Source organism: Nerophis ophidion, linkage group LG02, assembly GCF_033978795.1.
Source record: "Nerophis ophidion isolate RoL-2023_Sa linkage group LG02, RoL_Noph_v1.0, whole genome shotgun sequence".
NCBI classification, from domain to species: domain Eukaryota; kingdom Metazoa; phylum Chordata; class Actinopteri; order Syngnathiformes; family Syngnathidae; genus Nerophis; species Nerophis ophidion.
The window spans coordinates 42,662,155-42,683,779 of record NC_084612.1 but is presented as its reverse complement, the minus strand read 5'-3'; the positions used below and the strand labels follow the sequence as shown (position 1 = coordinate 42,683,779).

General features: G+C 42.9%; 1 protein-coding gene and 1 long non-coding RNA gene across 4 annotated transcripts in view; one reads left to right on the top strand and one right to left on the bottom strand.

Annotated features, from left to right (window-relative positions):
• The window catches only part of LOC133541056 (uncharacterized), a 31,216-nt gene extending 28,550 nt beyond the window's left edge, over window positions 1-2,666 (top strand). For all 3 annotated transcript variants that reach the window (XR_009803783.1, XR_009803786.1, XR_009803784.1), the window contains 2 exons: window positions 647-740; window positions 2,116-2,666. This is a non-coding gene — a long non-coding RNA (uncharacterized LOC133541056). The remainder of the gene's footprint in view (window positions 1-646; window positions 741-2,115) is intronic.
• The window catches only part of large2 (LARGE xylosyl- and glucuronyltransferase 2), a 144,046-nt gene that overhangs the window by 120,788 nt on the left and 1,633 nt on the right, over window positions 1-21,625 (bottom strand). The window lies entirely within an intron of this gene.

Here is a 21,625-nt window from a genome sequence, read left to right as displayed (position 1 = left end):
TGCGTTCTTTCAAGATGCAGTTCGTGCTCGAACACAGCGTAAAGGTAAGAAAATCTAGATTTATTAAAACTTAAACAGACTAGGAAACAGAAAACTTGCACTAGGCAGAAAGGGTAAAACAAACAGAACACAAGCATAGCAGGGGAGCTAGCAAAATACAAAAACAGGTCTACCAAAAACGGGGATCAGCGCCGTCACTTGTTACGGGTAACAAAAGCTAGGATACGAGAACAAGTCAACTGAAAGGGCAGGCTTAAATAAGGATGGTAATCAACAAACAAGTGTTAGTCCGGAAACAAGGAGCAGGTGAAACAAATAAGCAACCATGGTGACAGAACAAACAAGGAAGTACAAAAACAACTCAAAAATCCACAAAACCTATGGTCCGGGTAGCGGATCATGACAGTGAAAATACAAAAAAAGCAAAACTATTTAAAAAATCTGATTAATTTAGTGCATGGAAACGTAGCCAGTTTCATTGTAGACATACGACCACAGAAGCTGGCAGAGATGCAGTAAAACAATCTCTCAAACAATAGTCTTCAACTTTGTTGAAATCATAAAGAAAATGTTAAGGTTTTAATGAATCTTAGCAAATATTTGCTTTTAATGAATGTTGTCTGTCTATCTGTGTTGGCCCTGCAAGGAGGTAGCGGCTTGTCCAGGGTGTACACCGCCTTCCGAATGGATGCAGCTGAGGTAGGCTCCAGCACCCCCCGTGACCCCGAAAGGGACAAGCGGTAAGAAATGGATGGATGGATGGATATTCTGATACTATTTGCGTTGATCTCCACAGTTTGTGAATGAACGGTGACATCATTTTCAGAGACAGCTGTTAAGTCACTGAGCAGGGCTTTTATAAACTCTGATTTCTTACGGGTCAGTAGGATGTACAGTTGTTGGCTCTAATATTGTTTCCTGGGAACCGGTATCCAATGCTTAAATTACTGTGGAGCTTTATCCTACAAAAAGGTTTACTAGTACTGCATTGGATAGAATGAATTAGAGCACTTTATATTGAGTGGCGCATACATTGCAGCTGGCGCTGGAAAACGACATTGATACCAGTGTGGGTAGCACTGAGAGCAAGGTGGGTGAAGTGTCTTAAACGTCAGAGATAGGATGGCAGAAGCTGTAATTCAACCAGAAACTTTCAAGCTTTTGGACTGCCGCTGTACCTGCTGAGCTACTCCGCTAAATCATCAAATCTACCTTGGATAAACACAAATCCTCCTTGATAGTACATGCCTCTAATCTCGTGAGGGCGGAAGTAATCCAGACTACTAACCATTAAAAAGGCATCTAACATTTATTCAGGGGATGCTCTGCCCACAAGATTGAAGTTGATTTGCCAAAAAAGGTACATGCAAACAAACCGTGAAGAAATGCCATCAAAAGTAATAAATGTTTGATTTGTAAACAAAACAAGTATTTCAGTAAAAAAAGAAATATTTCCCTTTTTCCCTGCGTAGATGTAATCTGACACCGAGCATTAGCAGAAACACTCACACACACACACACACACACACACACACACACACACACACACACACACACACATACACGCACACACACACACGCACAGACATACACACACACACTGCCACTATGCATGCATGATTAAGCCATCATCTCTTCCTGCTTCAGTCGTTACAATTCCTAGTCGAGCTGAGGAATAATGAGGTTATGGCAGTGTGGTTTCACACTTCATTACCTCATCTCCTGCTGCACTTCTGCTACTTGACCACTTACTCAGCACACGTGGAGAGTTTAAACGTGGGAATATGCAAGATACACCAGGGTGGCACTCACACTTTTTACACCGTGAGATGGTGCTTTGGTACCTTTTAACCCAGTGTAATATGAGATATGCTCAACACTTAAATACAGTAGACTAAGTACTACAATAGAGATCAAGTACCTTGGTCAGTAAAAAGTAAAAAAAAATTCCCCGTTAGAATAATCATGTATATATTATCACACAACTTAAGTATGCTTAAAATCCATTGCTGTAGTTATTAGCTATTGTGCTTAAGTTAGACTTTTGTATCTGTGCTAGCACGAAACTTCTTGTCTGAGAGGTGGCCTCAGCTGCAGATGTTATCTTTATTTTAGACCGCTAACAGCCAAGGACTTCAAGGACCTTAACGGAGATAAGACGACAGCACGCAGACGAAGCAGAGACAAGGCGAAATCACAAGGCCCCAGCACATTCCGTCATATATTGTGCATCCTGGACCTGCTTTGCATGATACATGTGACATCTCCTTGTAGAGGCGGCCTCAGTGATGTTGACTATGGAACTCCTGAATAAATAGAGGGACGCGGGAGCTGAACCTTAGAGCATATGGCGAGACTGTTACTAGTGTGCAGCTCCATGCGTTCTCCTCATGAGCTAAATTGAACTCTGTCTCTGCATGGTTCCTTGCTTCTTGTCTGCTGTGACAGGTTTGTGTTGTGGGGTCTTCAGGACCGAAGGATCACAGCAGGAGTTCAAGTTGACAATTCTTTTTAATCTTTTTACACACAAGATTTCTTCTTTTGTTTGTTCCCAAAAGGATTTTCTTTTCATTTTTAATTTTCACAACAGTTCATCTGCTTCGTTTACTCCCCAAGTCTTTTCAGTCTTAGTTCGTTCACTCACAAAGTTTTTAACTCGCTCAGTCCTCCCACAACCCTTCTGGCGTCATCAGCACCTCCTGGGTCCTTCTGGCTTTTCAGCCCTGCTCTGCAGTCACCAACGCTGCTAAATAGAGACAGGTGATTAGATAACTCGTTCTATCTGAGGTATCCACTCACCTGCCATCTTGCTTCCAGCCGGCTCCTGTGCATGCCATTGCCAGCAGGCGGCGCGTGACCACGCCCCGCCTCCCACAGGCCTCCACCGTCAGTTTCAGGCCGGGCACCTGTCCAAGAGGGCGAGAGAAGAAGTCCGCCACGGCCATCTGCGCGCCCGGCCTGTGGACCACCCGGAAGTTGTATGGCTGTAATGCAAGGTACCACCGGGTGATCCGTGCGTTTGCATCCTTCATCCGGTGGAGCCATTGGAGCGGTTTGTGGTCCGAACAGAGACTGAAGGCGCGCCCCAGCAGGGAGTAACGGAGGGCCCCGACCGCCCATCGGATGGCGAGGCACTCCCTCTCCACCGCACTGTACCTCGCCTCCCGGTCCGAGAGTTTGCTACTGATGTACAGAATGGGGCGGTCGACACCCTCCACCCGCTGGGACAGCACCGCCCCCATCCCCCTGCCCGATGCGTCCGCCTGCAGACAAAAGGGGATGGTGAAGTCAGGCATACACAGTACCGGTTTCTCGCAGGTGCCGTCTTTACCTGCTCGAACGCCCGCTGACACTGCTCCGTCCACTGGACCAGCTCTGGGGTACCCTTTCGGGTGAGGTCAGTTAGTGGGCTGGTTAAGTCCGCGAACCGTGGAATAAAGCGGCGGTAATATCCCGCCAGGCCCAAAAACTGCCTCACCTCCCTTTTTGTCTTGGGGGGTGGACAGGCCGCAATCGCAGCTGTTTTGTCTACTTGTGGGCGCACCTGCCACCCCCAAGTGGTACCCCAGGTAATGTACCTCCCTCCGGCCAACCGCACACTTTGCCGGGTTGGCGGTGAGCCCCGCCCGCCTCAGGGACTCCAGCACCGCCCCCACCCGCTGCATGTGCTGTTCCCAGCCGCTGCTTTGGATGATTACGTCATCCAAATATGCGGCCGCGTATGCCGCGTGGGGGCGCAGCACCCGGTCCATGAGACACTGGAACGTGGCGGGGGCACCGAACAAACCAAACGGCAGTGTCACGAACTGGAATAAACCTTCCGGAGTGGAGAAGGCCATTTTTTCCTTGGACTCTGGTGATAAGGGAATCTGCCAGTAGCCCTTGGTTAAATCCAGTGTGGTGAAAAAGCGAGCAGTGCCTAGCCGATCCAGGAGCTCGTCAACCCGGGGCATTGGGTACGCGTCAAAACGTGACACCTCATTCACCTTGCGGTAATCCACACAGAAGCGTACGGAGCCATCCTTCTTTCCCACCAGAACGATTGGGCTACACCACGCGCTGTGGGATTCTTCTATCACCCCCAGTTCCAGCATGGTCTTTAATTCTTCCCGAACTACTTTGCGCTTGTGCTCGGGAAGTCTGTATGGTCGAGTCCGCACCGTAACCCCCGGGCTGGTCTCGATGTGATGTTGGATGAGGTTCGTGCGGCCGGGCCGCGAGGAGAACAGATCAGAAAAGCGCTGTTGCAGCGCTGCAACATCCGCTTTCTGTCTGAGCGTGAGGTGATCATCACAGGGGAGGGGACGGGAAGGGGCAAAGCGCGGGACCTCTGGCCCCAACTCCTCCTCCTCTCTTACTACCGTCACCATGGAAACTGGCTCCGCCTCCTTCCATGCTTTCAGCAGATTGAGGTGGTAAATTTGGGTGTCTCACCTCGGTCCGAGCGCCGAACCTCATAGTCCACATCCCCCACTTGCCGTGTGACCTCAAAGGGTCCTTGCCATCCCGCAAGTAATTTAGAGCTGGAACTGGGAAGTAACAAAAGGACTTTTTCTCCCGGTGCAAATTTTCACGGCTGGGTTCCCTGGTTGTACGTGCGTTTTTGGCGTTCTTGGGCTTGGAGCAAATTCTCCCGTGATAAGTGCCCCAAAGTGTGTAGTTTTGCTCTCAAGTCCCTAACGTACTGGACTTCAGTTTTACTGGAGCTCGGACCTTCCTCCCAGCTTTCTTTAATTATGTCCAGCACTCCACGCGGCTTCCAGCCGTACAACAACTCGAATGGTGTAAAACCTAGGGAGGACTGGGGTACCTCCCGCATCGCAAACATGAGGGGATCCAGCCATTTGTCCCAATTTGGTTTGTCCTTGTGCGTGAACTTACGGATCATGGTTTTTAGCGTTTTGTTCAAGCGTTCCACCAGCCCATCTGTTTGGGGGTGATACACGCTGGTGCGGATCGCTTTGATACCCAGTAATCCGTATAGTTCCTTGACTGTGCGTGACATGAAGGACGTGCCTTGGTCGGTCAGGATCTCTTTCGGGATCCCGACCCGGGAGATAATTTGAAACAGCGCTTGCGCTACGCTCCTTGCGGAGATGTAGCGCAGAGGCACTGCTTCGGGATAGCGCGTTGCGTAATCCACTAGGACTAACACAAAGCGATATCCGCGTGAGCTCGGGTGCAATGGCCCGATGAGGTCCATGCCTATTCTTTCGAATGGGACCTCTATAAGTGGTAATGGGCGCAAGGGAGCCTTCGGGACGGCCGCTGGATTTACCAGTTGGCATTCTGGGCAGGCAGCGCACCAGCGGCGCACATCTGCCCGTATGCCCGGCCAATAGAACCGGGCCATTACCCGATTGAGTGTTTTGTCGTAACCCATATGTCCAGCCATTGGGTTCACATGCGCCGCCTGGAAAACCATTTCCCAGTGGCGTTTCGGCACCAGCAACTGGATGATCTCTTCTCCCGTCTGAGTGTCACGGGTCACTCTATACAGCTTATCTCTCATAATGGAGAAATGCGGGAATACCCGCGCCGCTCCCGGGCGCATTAGCTGACCGTCGATATAGTCGACTTGGTCCCAGGCCGCGCGCAAAGTTTCGTCTCGCGATTGCTCGAGGGGAAAATCCTCCGTACGATGCCAATAGGAGGCCGGGGGGGCGTCCCGCGAAGCCCCCCCCGGTTCCCGCTCAGCAGTGGCGGAAGGCCCCGCCTCGCCACTGAGAACCGCGCGGATCCTCCCTTTTCCTACGGTCCGTGAACGCCTCCCCAATTTGTCCCTAATATTATGGGAGGCGTAAGGTGCGTACTTACAGCCACCTTCACACTATCCTTTTGTCCCCGATGCCAAATTTCTACTGGAACAATGGGATACGTGTGCACATCCCCATGAATACATCTAATTCGCCCCTGTGTTCCCTGCCTCAACGCCCCGGGCCGAACCAGGTTTTGGTGGATCATGGTTTGTTTGCACCCCGAATCCACCATTGCCCGGTATATACTCCCTTGAACCCTTACCGGGACACAGTACGCCTCCCCTGGATCGGAGGCGGGTGCTGGGGGCTCGACCACCCGTATCACCTGCCCCACCTCCATCAGCGAGCACTCCCTGCGCACGTGACCAGGTTGGCCGCACCCCCAGCACACCGGCCCTGGCGTTCGAGGTGCCGTCTGCGGGGGAAGCCCTTGTTGCGCAGCGCCAGAAACCTGGACAGAGGGAGGAATGTTATATACGTTATACACCCCGTCTCCCCCCCTCAGTAGTGCTGGAGGATGACGTGGTGTGTGCGTGTGTGTGTGTGTGTGTGTGTGTGTGTGTGTGTGTATGTCCCTGTCTGGGCCGACGACCTGCTCTACCGCGGCCTCCTGCGTCTGCCAGCTCCGTCTCCGGGGTGCGGGGATGGGCCGCTCGGCCGCTCGTGGTGCTGCTCTGTCGGCTGCCCGTGGCGCTGGTGCGGGTCTTTCGCCGATCTTGTTGCTTCCTTCACGGTGTACCGCCAGATGATCCTCGGCCAGGGCCACCGCGGCCATCAGGTCCTGCGGGCGATGGTACCGCACCCAAGCGGCCGTCCGGGCTGGGATGGCCTCCACAAACTGCTCCAGGAGGATCCGCTCCAGCATCTTGCTGTCGGCCTCCTGGGGTTCAAGCCACCGGACGGCCGCGTCCCAAAGCTGCTGCGCGAGCACGAACGGTCGATCCTCAGGCCCCAGTCGCATGGCCCGGAACCGGCGTCGGTGGTCCTCCGGGTGGCTGCCGATGCTGTCTAATATTGCTCGGCGTAGGTTGGGGAAATGCACCCGAGCGTGCGCTGGGAGACTAAGCACCGCCCGCTGCGCGTCCCCCGCCAGGAGCGGCAGCAGCTTGACACCCCACTCGGTGTCCGGCCAGCCGCTTGCTGTCGCTGTGGTCTCGAATACGTCGAGGAATATTTGCGGGTCCTCTCCCTCTGACATCCTCTACATGGCGGTCCCCTTCTCCTTCTCCTTTCCTCCGGACTGGCTCACCAGTGCTTGCAGTACCTGCGTCTGTTGCATGCTTGCCTCCATCTGCCACTGGGTGGCTGCCGACACCTCCCCCAGCACTCTTCCCAGTGCCTCCAGGGGGGTTGGGGCCGTCATCTTTCCTCGGTCCTTGCTTGGTTGGGCGCCAACTGTGACAGGTTTGTGTCGTGGGGTCTTCAGGACCGAAGGATCACAGCAGGAGTTCACGTTGACAATTCTTTTTAATCTTTTTACACACAAGATTTCTTTTTTTGTTTGTTCCCAAAAGGATTTTCTTTTCATTTTTAATTTTCACAACAGTTCATCTTCTTCGTTCACTCCCCAAGTCTTTTCAGTCTTAGTTCGTTCACTCACAAAGTTTTTAACTCGCTCAGTCCTCCCACAACCCTTCTTGCGTCCTCAGCACCTCCTGGGTCCTTCTGGCTTTTCAGCCCCGCCCTGCAGTCACCAACGCTGCTAAATAGAGACAGGTGATTAGATAACTCGTTCCAGCTGAGGTATCCACTCACCTGCCATCTTGCTTCCAGCCGGCTCCTGTGCATGCCATTGCCAGCAGGCGGCGCGTGACCACGCCCCGCCTCCCACATCTGCTTAATAGATGTCATCAGTGTTTGAACCTGACAATAATGGAAACCCAATGAATGTGTTCCAAACATAAAACATATTTATATCTAATGATGATAATTTTACATCCAAAAAACTATGTAAAATATATGTAAATGATGAATGAAAAACATAAATAAAGATGTAATATTACTTCTAACTTCATTGAAAACTTATTGGCCAGGATGGTGACAAGCAGAGAGGTGGACGGTGAAGGAAGAGCAATGCAACGCTTTTTTGCTTTGTTTGTTACAAAGTTAACTTTAAATTAGGGGTCTTAAACATTTTCCAAGCCAAGGACCCCCTAAACCGGGGGTCAGAAACCCGCCGCCCTAGAGGCTCCTTGGAGCTTTTTCAAAAATGTATGAAAATTAAAAAAGCGGGGGGGGGAAAATATTATTGGTTTTAATATGGTTAGTATAGAACAGCGGTCGGCAACCCAATATGTTAAAAGAGCTAATCTGTATGGCGCCGCAAAAAGTAAAAAGCCTTAAGTGAGTGTTATAACAAAGGCAACACATTAAGTAAGTGACTCAGAGAGAGATAACTCCTGGAAATGACTGGCTTAGAATGGCCAAAGGTATAGATGTGTGTGTCCAAGTTAAAGGAAAGGACAGGCTGCCTTCTTTTAATTAACTTTTTACAATGTTTTGCTGTGGTCTGGAACAACATAGCACACAAACAACTATCAGAAATGCAGCCAATATGACATACAGATAATGTGTCATGAGACATGCACATATCAATTTCAAAACACATACTGTAAGTAAAGGAAATTAAATGAACTCAAATATACATACAAACAAGGCATAATGATGCAATATGTACATACAGCTAGCCTAAATAGCATTTTAGCATTGATTAATGGCTACATGCAAGTCAACAACTTTAACAAAGTTCACCTTTGTGCATTCACGCACAGCATAAAACGTTTGGTGGACAAAATGAGACAAAGAAGGAGTGGCATAAAACATGTCTTTTCGTGGCAGCTTCTGAGAAAGTTGTACACGGTGAGTTCAAGAACAGTCAAAATTAGTGGGACAAAACAACACTGGCCAACTGTCATCAGTGAAGCATAAACACAAACATATTAAACAGTGGGCTTTCTGACGATTAGGACTTTTTGTGTTCTTTTTTTTTTCTCCTACAGAAACATTATTAAAACAACAAAATATATTTTTTCCCAATCTTTTTCCATTTTTATATATTTTTTGAAAGAGCTCAAAGAGCCACTAGTGCGGTGCTAAAGAGCGGCATTCGGCTCGAGAGCCGCAGGTTGTTGACCCCCCGTATTGGAGGACAAACGTGACACAAACATTGTTAATGTTTTCCAATGCTATACAAATGTGCAGAATGAAAATAAAATTTCAATATTTCTGTCAAAGAAAATTTGCCCCAGCTTGCCACACGGCGTGGTCCCAGGCAGGTGGCTGTTGCAAGCCAAACAAATACCTGTGCGAGCAGATATTCTCAAAAATTAACTACAAACTACATCAAATCCAAACATTGCATTTGCCTTGTTTCCGACGTGTAATATAGAGCCTTGGCTTGCCTGGTAGGCCGTGGCGCCCCGGGTGGGGACTGGAATGTGCTCCTCCGCGGTACCCAGGAAGTCGTTGGCCGCCCGGTACGCCAAGTCAGCACGCACTGTGCGCGCCCGAGGTGGGAGCAGTTAACTACATTACTACATCAGCAGCGCTGAGAGGCTTTGGCGCACCTGCTCGTTAAGCAGTAGCGGTCTTCGTGCTCTATGAGTGATGCGTGCAGGGACCAGGGGCGGATCTACATTTCTGCCAGTGGGTGTTCGGTGTGTGTGTGTGTATTAGTGTTGTCCCGATACCAATATTTTGGTACCTGTACCAAAGTATTTTGGTACTTTTCCAAAAAAAGGGGACCATAAAAAATGGCGTTATTGGCTTTATTTTAACAAAAAATCTTAGGGAACATTAAACATAGATTTCTTATTGCAATTTAGTCCTTAAATACAATAGTGAACATACAAACCCTGTTTCCATATGAGTTGGGAAATTGTGTTAGATGTAAATATAAACGGAATACAAAGATTTGCAAATCATTTCAAAGCCATGTTCAATTGAATGCACTACAAAGACAAGATATTTGATGTTCAAACTCATAAACTTTTTTTTTTTTTGGAAATAATAGTTAATTTAGAATTTCATGGCTGCAACACGTACCAAAGTAGTTGGGAAAGGACATGTTCACCACCGTGTTACATCACCTTTTCTTTTAATAACACTCAATAAACGTTTGGGAACTGAGGAAACTAATTGTTGAAGCTTTGAAAGTGGAATTCTTTCCCATTCTTGTTTTACGTAGAGCTTCAGTCGTTCAACAGTCCGGGGTCTCCACTGTCGTATTTTACGCTTCATAATGCGCCACACATTTTCGATGGGAGACAGGTCTGGACTGCAGGCGGGCCAGGAAAGTACCCGCACTCTTCTACTAGGAAACCACACTGTTGAAACATGTGGCTTGGCATTGTCTTGCTTGAGTAAACTGGGCGTCCATGATAACATTGATTGGATGACAACATATGTTGCTCCAAAACCTGTATGGACCTTTCAGCATTAATGGTGCCTTCACAGATGTGTAAGTTACCCATGCCTTGGGCACTAATACACCTCCATACCATCACAGATGCTGGCTTTTGAACTTTGCGCCTATAACAATCCGAATGGGTATGTTCCTCTTTGTTCTGGAGGACACCAGGTCCTTTGTTTCCAAATATAATTTGAAATGTGGACTCGACAGACCACAGAACACTTTTCCACTTTGCATCAGTCCATCTTGGGTGAGCTCGGGCCCAGCCAAGCCGGCGGTGTTTCAGGGTGTTGTTGATAAATGGGTTTGGCTTTGCATAGTAGAATTTTAACTTGCACTTGCAGATGTAGCGACCAACTGTAGTTACTGACAGTGGTTTTATGAAGTGTTCCTGAGCCCATGTGGTGATATCCTTTACACACTGATGTGGTTTTTGATGCAGTACCGCCTGAGGGTTCAAAGGTCCGTAATATCATCGCTTACCTGCAGTGATTTCTCAGGATTCTCTGAACCTTTTAATGATTTTACGGACCGTAGCTAGTAAAATCCCTTAATTCCTTGCAATAGTTCGTTGAGAAATGTTGTTCTAAAACTGTTCGACAATTTGCTTACAAAGTGGTGACCCTCACCCCATCCTTGTTTGTGAATTACTTAGCATTTCATGGAAGCTGCATTTATACCCAATCATGGCACCCACCTGTTCCCAATTAGCCTGCACACCTGTGGGATGTTCCATATAAGTGTTTGATGAGTATTCCTCAACTTTTTCAGTATTTATTGCCACCTTTCCCAACTTCTTTGTCACGTGTTGCTGGCAACACATTCTAAAGTTAATGATTATTTGCACAAAAATCTTTTTCAGTTTGAACATCAAATATGTTGTCTTTGTAACATATTCAACTGAATATTGGTTAAAAATGATTTGCAAATCATTGTATTCCATTTATATTTACATCTAAAACAATTTCCCAACTTATATGGAAACGGGTTTTGTACAAGACATCTCGTCTTTTAGTAGTAAGTAAACACACAAAGGCTCATAATTAGTCTGCTGACGTATGCAGTAACATATTGTGTCATTTATGTACCTATTATTTTGTCTACATTGTGAGAGACAAGTGGTAGAAAATGAACTATTAATCTACTTGTTCATTTACTGGTACTATCTGCTTATTTTCTGTTTTAACATGTTCTATCTACACTTCTGTTAAAATGTATTAATCACTTATTCTTCTCTTGTTTGATACTTTACATTAGTTTTGGATGATACCACACACTTAGGCATCAACCCGATACCAAGTAGTTAGAGGATCATACATTGGTCATATTCAAAGTCGTCATGTGTCCAGAGACATATTTCCTGAGTTTATAAACATAATATATAGATATATATATATATCTATATATTATGTTTATAAACTCAGGAAATATTCAGGACGCAACAATATAAACAAACGCCATTGGTGGATCTACATCCAAAAAAAAAAAATATATATATATATATATATATACATATATATATATATATATATATATATATATATATATATATATATATATATTTTTTTTTTTGGATGTAGATCCACCAATATATATATATATATATATTTTTTTTTAATACAAAAAACGATATATATATATATATATATACATATATATATATATATATATATGTATATATATATATATATATATATATATATATATATATATATATTTTTTTTTTTATACAAAAAACGATTTTGTGATGCTAAAAAATATCGACTAGATACGCTATTGTTCTTGGTATAATAACTGTGGATGTTAGGTGTAGATCCACCAATGGCGTTTGTTTATATTGTTGCGTCCTGAAAGAGTTGGTTCTGCAGGAATTGGTTCTGTAGTGTTAATGTTGTGTTGCGGTGCAAATATATTTGTTCCAAAATGTGTTTGTCAGTGTGGACACTGTGCGGCATAAGGATGCGTCGGGCAAGAACACAGCTTAAGGTAAGATCTAAAGTATTTATTGATTAAATTAAAGGGCTAGGAACAAAAATACTGGTGCTAAGCAGAAAGGCTTACAAATGGCGCTAGCATGGTAGCTAGGAATACAAACAGAAAAACTAGACTTGGCACGAAGGCACAAAAAAGGGAAAACAAACCTTTAGCACCAGAGCTAGAATAAAACAAAGGCGTAGCGTGTAAGCTAGCGAGAATATACATACAGAGCAGTCGTCACTTGTTGCACGAAGGCAAATTAGGATCCCAGGCAGAACAACGAAAAGGGGCAAGCTTAAATAAGGGAAGTGATTACAAGAAACAGGTCTGTGAGAACCGAGAGTAGCAGGTGGAAATAATATGTACCCATGGTGACGACTAAACAGGAACTAAGGAGTCAGACAGAGAGTGATACAACAATGGAAACAAAACAACAATCAGTGAAGATCCGAGCACCGGATCGCAACAGTCAGTGTTGTTTAGTGTGATTTTACGATAATGCACATGTTTATGACATTGTTGGCATTGTTCATACTGCCACCCTTAGTGAGTAAGCATGCCCTTCATTCCCATGTGTGCAATGTGTTCAAAGTCAAGATGATTGTGTCATTATTCCGTTATTGGGCACAATGAAATCTTGCTTAGACTTCAGTAATTATAGACTATATGACTCCTGTTTTTTTTTTATCATGTAAAATGGACCAAACTCGCCACAAAATTCACATCAGCAAGATTGATTTTTCAAAAATGATTTTAAAGACTGAAAGTCGCCCTTAATCCCATGTGGCTGCTCGGTCCCGAAGCACCCACTGGATCAGCGCCTATATATATATATATATATATATATATATATACATATACATATATATATATATATATATATATATATATATATATATATATACATATATAAATCAAGAGTAAGGGTATATATATATATATATATATATATATATATATATATATATATATATATATATATATATATATATATAAAAATCAAGAGTAAGGGTATAAATATATATATATATATATATACCCTTACTCTTGATTGTATAATCGGGCGGAAGGCGGGGTACACCCTGGACAAGTCGCTACCTCATCGCAGGGCCAACACAGATAGACAGACAACATTCACAAAAAATATAATTGGTTTAACACAAATATGGCCCAGCAAGTTGTTTATTTGTAACACGTATTTTAACTGACCTCTTTCAAGCTCACACACTTATGGATTGCATATTCGCAAGACTAGCAAGTTGTCATCAATCCATGTTATTTGCACTAATTAAAGACACTTTATTATTTACATTCAGGCTGTTTGTCTTTTATGCTTAAAATTGCTTTTTGGCCCATGGCTATTAGTACATTTTCACTTTGGTCCCTGGAGACAAAAACTTTGGGCACCTCTGATTTAACGCATAAACCAGCACATACAACATGCCGAACAAGGCTCAGGCTGATCACAAAAATAAATACTAATAGAAACAGCCATTTTGCACTCTAAAGCTGATACCTATTAGCAATAGGTATCAATAGGTATAAAAATATACAAATAGTATTAGTGTATATATATATATATATATATATATATATATATATATATATATGTATATATATATATATATATATATATATATATATACACACATAAATATAGTATACAGACTGTATATATATTATGTCTATAATTGTATCCTGTGTAACTTTTTACCTTGAGTAGTTTAGCATTTTTAACGTGAACTTTATTGTATGTGTAATTATTCACCAAATGTGCTTCTGTATTTATAATATGTGATTACAGCTGTTAAAAGTTTGCGCTGCCTTTTTTATATTTACCATTTACTGCTTTATGTTCCTTCGACTTGTCCCCTCAAGATAAGCAAAGTTTTTTGAATTTGAATTATCTGTCAAAGTGCTGGCACTCACTACTTTATATGGCCCCTTGGTGGATCATTTTGCAGTCGTACTCTAGCACATGTTGTCCAAAAGCCTATTCACCTAACACTCAGAAATGTTAAGTGTGCTTTGACGCCTCCTTAGAGCAGGATGCCCAGTGCTTTACTTGAGGAAGAAAGGACACAGAAATTGACTTACTGTTTTGTGTGTTGTATGAACAAATTAACCACTCCCACCTAAAAGAGGTGATTAAAAAAAATCCTTGGCTGTAATCTGTCTCGTGTCCTAATTGTAAAGAGCCACGATCCATTCTTTACAGAGGCTAAGTTGGCATTAATACGTCATTTTGTGTGGTTGTTTGAAGTTTGAGAGCTGCTGGAAGAGGAGGTATTGATCGCGGAAACACACATGCAGTCACCAATCTAAAGAACGAGCCCACTTATATCCACCTTTCACCGTGAAAGTTGTATACGTGTGGGCAAATGTGGAGAGGCGAGGTGTACACTCAAGGTTGAGTCACAGCCCACACACAGCTATAAAAACATACAAAGAAGTACACTTATACTTCTTTTGCAGTTCAAGAGATGAGCATGAATTAAAATAGACACCACCAATAACATTGTGTATATTTTCAGATGAACGCTCCAAAATAGTGACAGAGCAGTACAGTACAGTAGAGTGGCTGAAATGGCAGCTGGTTGCATGGGCTCTGTGCTTTCCTTTGTGTTTCCCTCTTGGTTTCATGTGTATTAACCTTATTTTGGAGAGGACTTTTTGTATCTGCACTGCAATACATAAATTTCCCATTGGTCAACAAATAAAGTCTATCCTATCCCATCCTGTAATACTATACAAACAAATGTCCAGTACAGTGATGCTATAGACACTATTTAGTTGTTCAGGGCCACCACCACATGATCATGGACTGAACTTCTGTAAAAACTTGAAGATATCTTTTTTTCTTTATTTGTTATAAATTATGTGGTCATAAAAGGTAATATATAACAACATTTACTGTCAAAATTTCAATGACGAGGCTGTTTGAATCAAATTAGGAATGTTTAACACAACCTACACCTCCTTTGATGCTTCATTCCTTCTGATAGTAGCAAAACCCATCATGGAACATATCACTGTTCGCTCAACACAGATGTCATTAACACATTGACAGCTGTTGGGAGGACTAAAATTATGCTTCCTGATGAGGACCTCTGTTACATTGCAAATACAATCTCTTATTTGTCAATATGTTTGGATTTTCTTCTCAGTCGTCATCATGTGCATCCATGGCGGTGTCCAAATTTGAGGCCTACAACCGCCCAAGGATTCTGTCCATGCAGTCAAGGGAGGTCACATATTAAGAAGATCCTCCTCAAGCTGCGAACAGCGTTGTGAATTTGGACGATCAAGCCTTTCCTGCACTTCCTGCTAGTTTTATGTCTTGTCATCTTTACCAGGACTTCAATACAGGAAGATATCTGCCATCAGGACTGCCAAAGAGTGAATACAGAACAGAAGTATATTAACCAAATGTTACATTATGGAAGCAAATATGTGTTTTAAAGTATCGGTTTTACATGAGAGAGAAGAGAGGCTACTTTATTTACAATGCATCTGGGAAGTATTCAAAGCGCTTCACTTTTTCCACATTCTGTTATGTTGCAACCTTATTCCAAATTTATTTTTGTCCTAATTTTAACCATTCAATCTGTCTCGGTGAAGAAAGAGAGAGCTGAGCGGGAAGGCAAACCTCTCAGTTTACCGGTTTATGTACGTTCCTATCCTCACCTAAGGTCATGAGCTTTGGGTTGTGACTGAAAGGACAAGATCACGGGTACAAGCGATCAAAACTAATTTCCTCTGTCGGGTGGTGGGGCTCTCTCTTTTAGATAGGGTGAGAAGTTCTGTCATTTAGGAGGAGCTCAGAGTTAAGACGTGCTGCTCCTCCACATCGGGGCATCATAAGACCTCCCTTCGGCACGTCTGACTGGTTGGGAGCCACGTAGAAGACCCAGGACACATTGGGGGAACTTTGTCTGGTCTGGAAATGCCTCAGGATCGTCACCGCTTGCTGCCACCTTGTGGTTTGTATGCTCAGTTTTGCAACAGCTTGTCAGCTGGATGGCACTCCGCAATTCCACTCCTAGACTCTCCTTGTATGAAGACCCCTATGCTCCTTGAATTTATGCTACTTACCTTCTTGGCTATTTCCATTGCCATCCAGCTTGGTATGTACTATGGTAGTTTGCACGTCTTGCAAATCCGACCCAAGTTTAGTTAGTTTTGCGTATTGGCTTTTGTTCTTTTTTCACGGCGCTCTTTTTGTGTTTTCTTTTTCGCACCGTCGCTTTTTGTTATCTTCTATTTTTAGATCATTATTATGAGTGATTTTTCATTAAGTAAAGAACTGTTTTACTTCCAATCCATCTGCATTGTTGGGTTCCTCTGTTCTACATTTAATTGAACTGTGACAAGGATCCTCTAAAAGGAGCTGGACGAAGTGGCTGGGGAAAGGAAAGTCTGTTCTTCTAAGGCTGCTGCCCCCGCGACCCGACCTCTGATAAGCCGAAGAAGATGGGTGGATGGATAAATGCAACATTATTTGCAAAGCCTCTGCACGTCAAATCAATCTTTCCGAATGAATCAAAACTTACATATAGATTAATAAATATTTAATCTTCTCCACTCTTTCTCTGATGTTGACATTTTTTTCAAGACAGAAGCGCAATTAGCATATATATATATGGAGAACAAGTTGGTTTCCCAAAAAACTATTAGAGTGACTGGAGCACTGTCCCCCCCCCCCCCCCCCGGAGCTGACAAACTCACCAATCTTGAAATATTTAACAACCTCTTCATCCTTCTTCTAACGCCAACCCTGACTCAGCACCACTGGAGAATCGGGACGTAGCAGCTCTTGCTCTTTCTCTTTGCAATTTGTCACAAACGTCTTCACTTCAACAAACGCAATGTGTAGCATGAACCATGCACAAAAATATGATGGAGGAAAAGAATAATCCATTGTTCCCTTCAATTTCGGCAAAACAAGTATGGATATAATTGTAATATTAAGAACAAGGTATAACTAATTCTTTACATTCAGACACCAACCAGATTTGGTGTATTGCAATGGCTCCTCTGCAGCTACATTGGACAAACATTCATTGTAGAAATGAATAGAAAGACTTCTCAATAAGCCACAAAGTCTAAACAAAGAGGTGTCATTTAGGTATAAACACATTCAATTGAAATAATTCGGCCTACCGACTGGGTTGGAATTGGGGGTTAAATCACCAAAAAGGATTCCCGGGCATGGCACCGCTGCTGCTCACTGCTCCCCTCACCTCCCAGGGGGTGATCAAGGGGATGGGTCAAATGCAAAGGACAAATTTCACCACACCTAGTGTGTGTGTGACAATCATTGGTACTTAAACTTTACTTTGGGTGGGGTCTTCAATACTTGGGTATTTTGTCATAAACATTTGAAAATTAACACAAAGTCCCAATTTACAAAAATGCTTTTTGAAGGAACATACAAACGAGTCCTGAGTGAGATGGACACAGAGAGGAACATGTGGAAACAGGGATATCAGGCTTTGGCGTGACAGTAGCAGTAAAGGGAATGAGCATACCGTACATAAAATACCTGGAAATGGGTTAAAATTGTACACAGTAGAGATTGTAGAAATATTGTTGGCATGACAAAGGGAGGAAATAACATCAAGCAATAAGGCTCGGCATCAGTATGAAGATTATCATGTCATTTCACTCCACATCAGATCAGACAATGGGAATGGGGTCACAGTTCTTTGGGTGCAAGCACATGTAGGAGTGCAAAGGAATGAAAAGGCTGACAAGTTGCCAATGAGGGCACTGAGGGCAAACATGGTTGAAATGTAAGTTAGCATTAGCAAGACAGAACAGAAAAGCACAATTAAGGGGGAAATGAATCAGATTTGGCAAACCATGTGGAACCAAGAATGCACCTGTTTCAGTTGCTGCAAAAGGTCAGAGTGTCAGAGATGGACGGAGTGAGCAAGAGAGGAAAGGTGGTGATGATGAGACTAAGGACGCCGTGCCTTGAACAAAAAAATATAAATTGCTGGGGAAGAATGATACCATCTTATGTGAGGAGTGTCAGCAAGATGAGACGATAGAGAATGCTGAACTGAGGAAAGGAGATATGTTACAAAAAGGGGATAAAGATGAAGTTGATGGGAGTGTAATGAAAGAAAAAAACACTAAAAAGACTGCAGCTCATAAAGGAAGTTGTTCGACTTTTTAAAGAACACTAGGTTGTTTATAAAGGTATGAGGGAAGGATGGTTAAAAATAATCTGACATGACGTGGATCTGAAGACAACTGTTAACGTGTTAAAGCCGACAACGATTTTGACACTAGTGCCATTAAGGAACTGAATTTTGGTACCCATCTCCAAGTGTGGTTTTGCATATTTTAAATCTCTGCATTTTTTTTCTATGGCTCTACTCCTTTTCAAGCTTGCAAGTATATGCAACCATGTCATGCCTTGGCCCACCTCTTCTAATCACGCCATTGATTGATTGAAACTTTTATTAATAGATTGCACAGTACAGTATATATTCCGTACAAGAGAGAGTCTGTAACACCTGAATAAGTTTTTCAACTTGTTAATCAATTCATGGCAAAGAACTCATTGCCTGAACGGGAATCGAACCCGGGCCGTGGCGGTGAGAGCACCGAATCCTAACCACTAAACCACCAGGGAATGTAGGGAACTGATTAATTGCAGTGATAATACCACTCATACAAGATATATGTGCCGAACTTTCGTGTGTACTCACAGTAGGACGACTGTACCTTAGTGCAACTAATATATAAGGTACGATACTAGTGTGAACAGTTTTAGACAGAGACATAGCACCACAACTGTTGATATCAAAGTTGTGAAGGACATTATTGAGTCATTGGAAGGTAAAAAATAATGTGCAGCTCTACTTATTGATTTTTTTAAACGTTTGATACGGTCAACTGTGTCATTTTGGCAGACAGACGGCACTAGATTGACCTATCTTAGCGTGCTGTAAAGTGATTTTCTTATTATCTGCTCGATAGAACCTGATGCGTCCAGTTTGCTGAGTCCTCACCGTCTTTCCTTCCTGTATTAAAGGGTGTACCCCAGGGTTCCATATTAGGTCTGTTGTTTTTTTTCATCTATGTAAATAATCTTTGTGATAATGTCTTGGATGCTGTGTTCCATTATAATGCAGATGACGCAGTCATATATTGTTCATCCTTCGCTGTAGTGCAAACCCTTGAGCTCTTGTAGTCTGCATTTGATGTTGTTCAGTCCCAGCTGACTCGGCTTAGAGATTAGTCACTAGTGCTAAATGCAAATACATCTAAGGTGATGCTATTCTCAAATGGCAAACGACTGCCATTGAACATTCCAAAGATATCAACTGCTCATAGGATAAAACTTAAAATGGTAACGACATATAGGAACTTGGGGATTGTTATTAATGCAAACTTGTCTTTTAAATCTCACACTGAAGAACTTGTGTCAAAACTTAAAACACATTTTTTTCTATCGAAACGAGTCCTGTTTTTCTCTACAAGTTAGGAAATGCTGGATCCTGACCACTTTCATGCCCCTGCTGGATTATAGAAACTTGCTTTTTGTGACTTTTTGGTGATGTTTAAAAAAAAAAAGGATAATGTACATTACTGTGCCATACGTTTTATTACTGTTTGTTGCAAACTGTCTGTTTGCAGGTTTTCTGCAGGTTTTTTTGAAGGATGGATTTTGTATATAATCACTTCTTGGGCTGGTTCGCACGTATGTATGTTATTTTATTTGTAGAGATTCCAGTCCGTACAGTCGCAGGACATCTTCAGCATGTTGGTTCCTACAGCCAACACAAATCTTTGGGAAAAAAACTTTAAGAGACACTGCTCCCTGGTCTTGGAATGATTTGCAAAAGGATCTGGAGTTACCTGAGCTGATCACTTTGGGGGAATTTCAGTCCATTTTAAAGGATAGAGAAACCACTTTTATGGAAATTGTACTTGTTTTTATATTGTTTTTACTGCAACATTTTATATATATTTTTGACCTATCGCATGAGTTTTATGTTAATTTTTTGGTAAGTAATTTATATTTTTAACTGTGGCGTGTGACTGTTGCTGTGTTTGTTGTTATTTGTGTTTCTGTAACTTTGTTTTGCTGCCCTTTTGGCCAGGTCACTCTTGTAAAATGCATTGTATTCTCAATATTTTTATTTAGCTGTTTAAATAAAGCATACTGATTGATTGATAAAGGAAAATAAAACATTGAACTTTAATCAAGTGATTATTTGGCGTACCACTAGATGAAGCCCACGTGCCACAACAGTTTGAGAATCACTGCTCTGATGTACTCAGTAGCAATGTGCAATACCATTGATTTTCTTTCGATCCGATACCGAGTAAAATATAGGCTGGTATCAGCTGTACCGATCCGATACTTTGTGCAAATACACCCAATGTGTCTGCTAAAGCTTGAAAAGTTGCATATATCAAATATTAATGTATCTCAAATCATAAAGAAAACAATACAGAGGTAGTTATTATTTTAAACTCTGAAGTACATTGATGTGGTAGCATGATTAAAAATTTTGCAAAGCTAATACAACAAAAAATAGCAGACAAAATCATACAAAGTACACGAAAAAGATGTTTCAAACCCAAAAAAAAGGAAATAAGTAAATAATAAAAGAATATAAGATAAATTAATCAATGAGAACTACTATCAGAATAAAAATAAATTCACAATTTACTTAGATGAACATGTTAACTTGAAAATACAGAACATGTAAACAACAAAAGCAGTCATCATTGACATATTGTCTCATTCACAACTTAAGTTACTTTTTTGCACTCTTAATGTTACCCATTATCTGAAATAACTATTATCAAATTAATTTATATTTTCATTTGAGAATCGATATTAGAGCATAAAGATCTTGTATCAGCGGCATCAATATTTCAGTATTGGGATCTTTCTGTGTGGAGTTTGCATGTTCTCCCCGGAATGCGTGGGTTCCCTCCGGGTACTCCGGCTTCCTCCCACTTCCAAAGACATGCACCTGGGGATAGGTTGATTGGCAACACTAAATTGGCCCTAGTGTGTGAATGTGAGTGTGAATGTTGTCTGTCTATCTGTGTTGGCCCTGTGATGAGGTGGTGACTTCTCCAGGGTGTATCCCGCCTTCCGCCCGATTGTAGCTGAGATAGGCGCCTGCGCCCCCACGACCCCAAAAGGGAATAAGTGGCAGAAAATGGATGGATGGATGGATCACTAACACTCAAGCAAGGTATACTTCTCCTTCTTTGGCACGATTGGAAGAGTTGGTCGAGTGCTAGCCACGATTCTATGAACATGTACACAATGTAGTGGAGTCATAGAATGACTGTAATGCGATTGCGTGTAGCAGATTATAAAGGATAACAACACAATTTCTAATATAAAACATGCAAAGTTTCAAAATAATCCAAATGTCAAAACCATAGCACGCTTGCTGACCCATAACTACATCCTCTTAACAACCTTGCACACAAT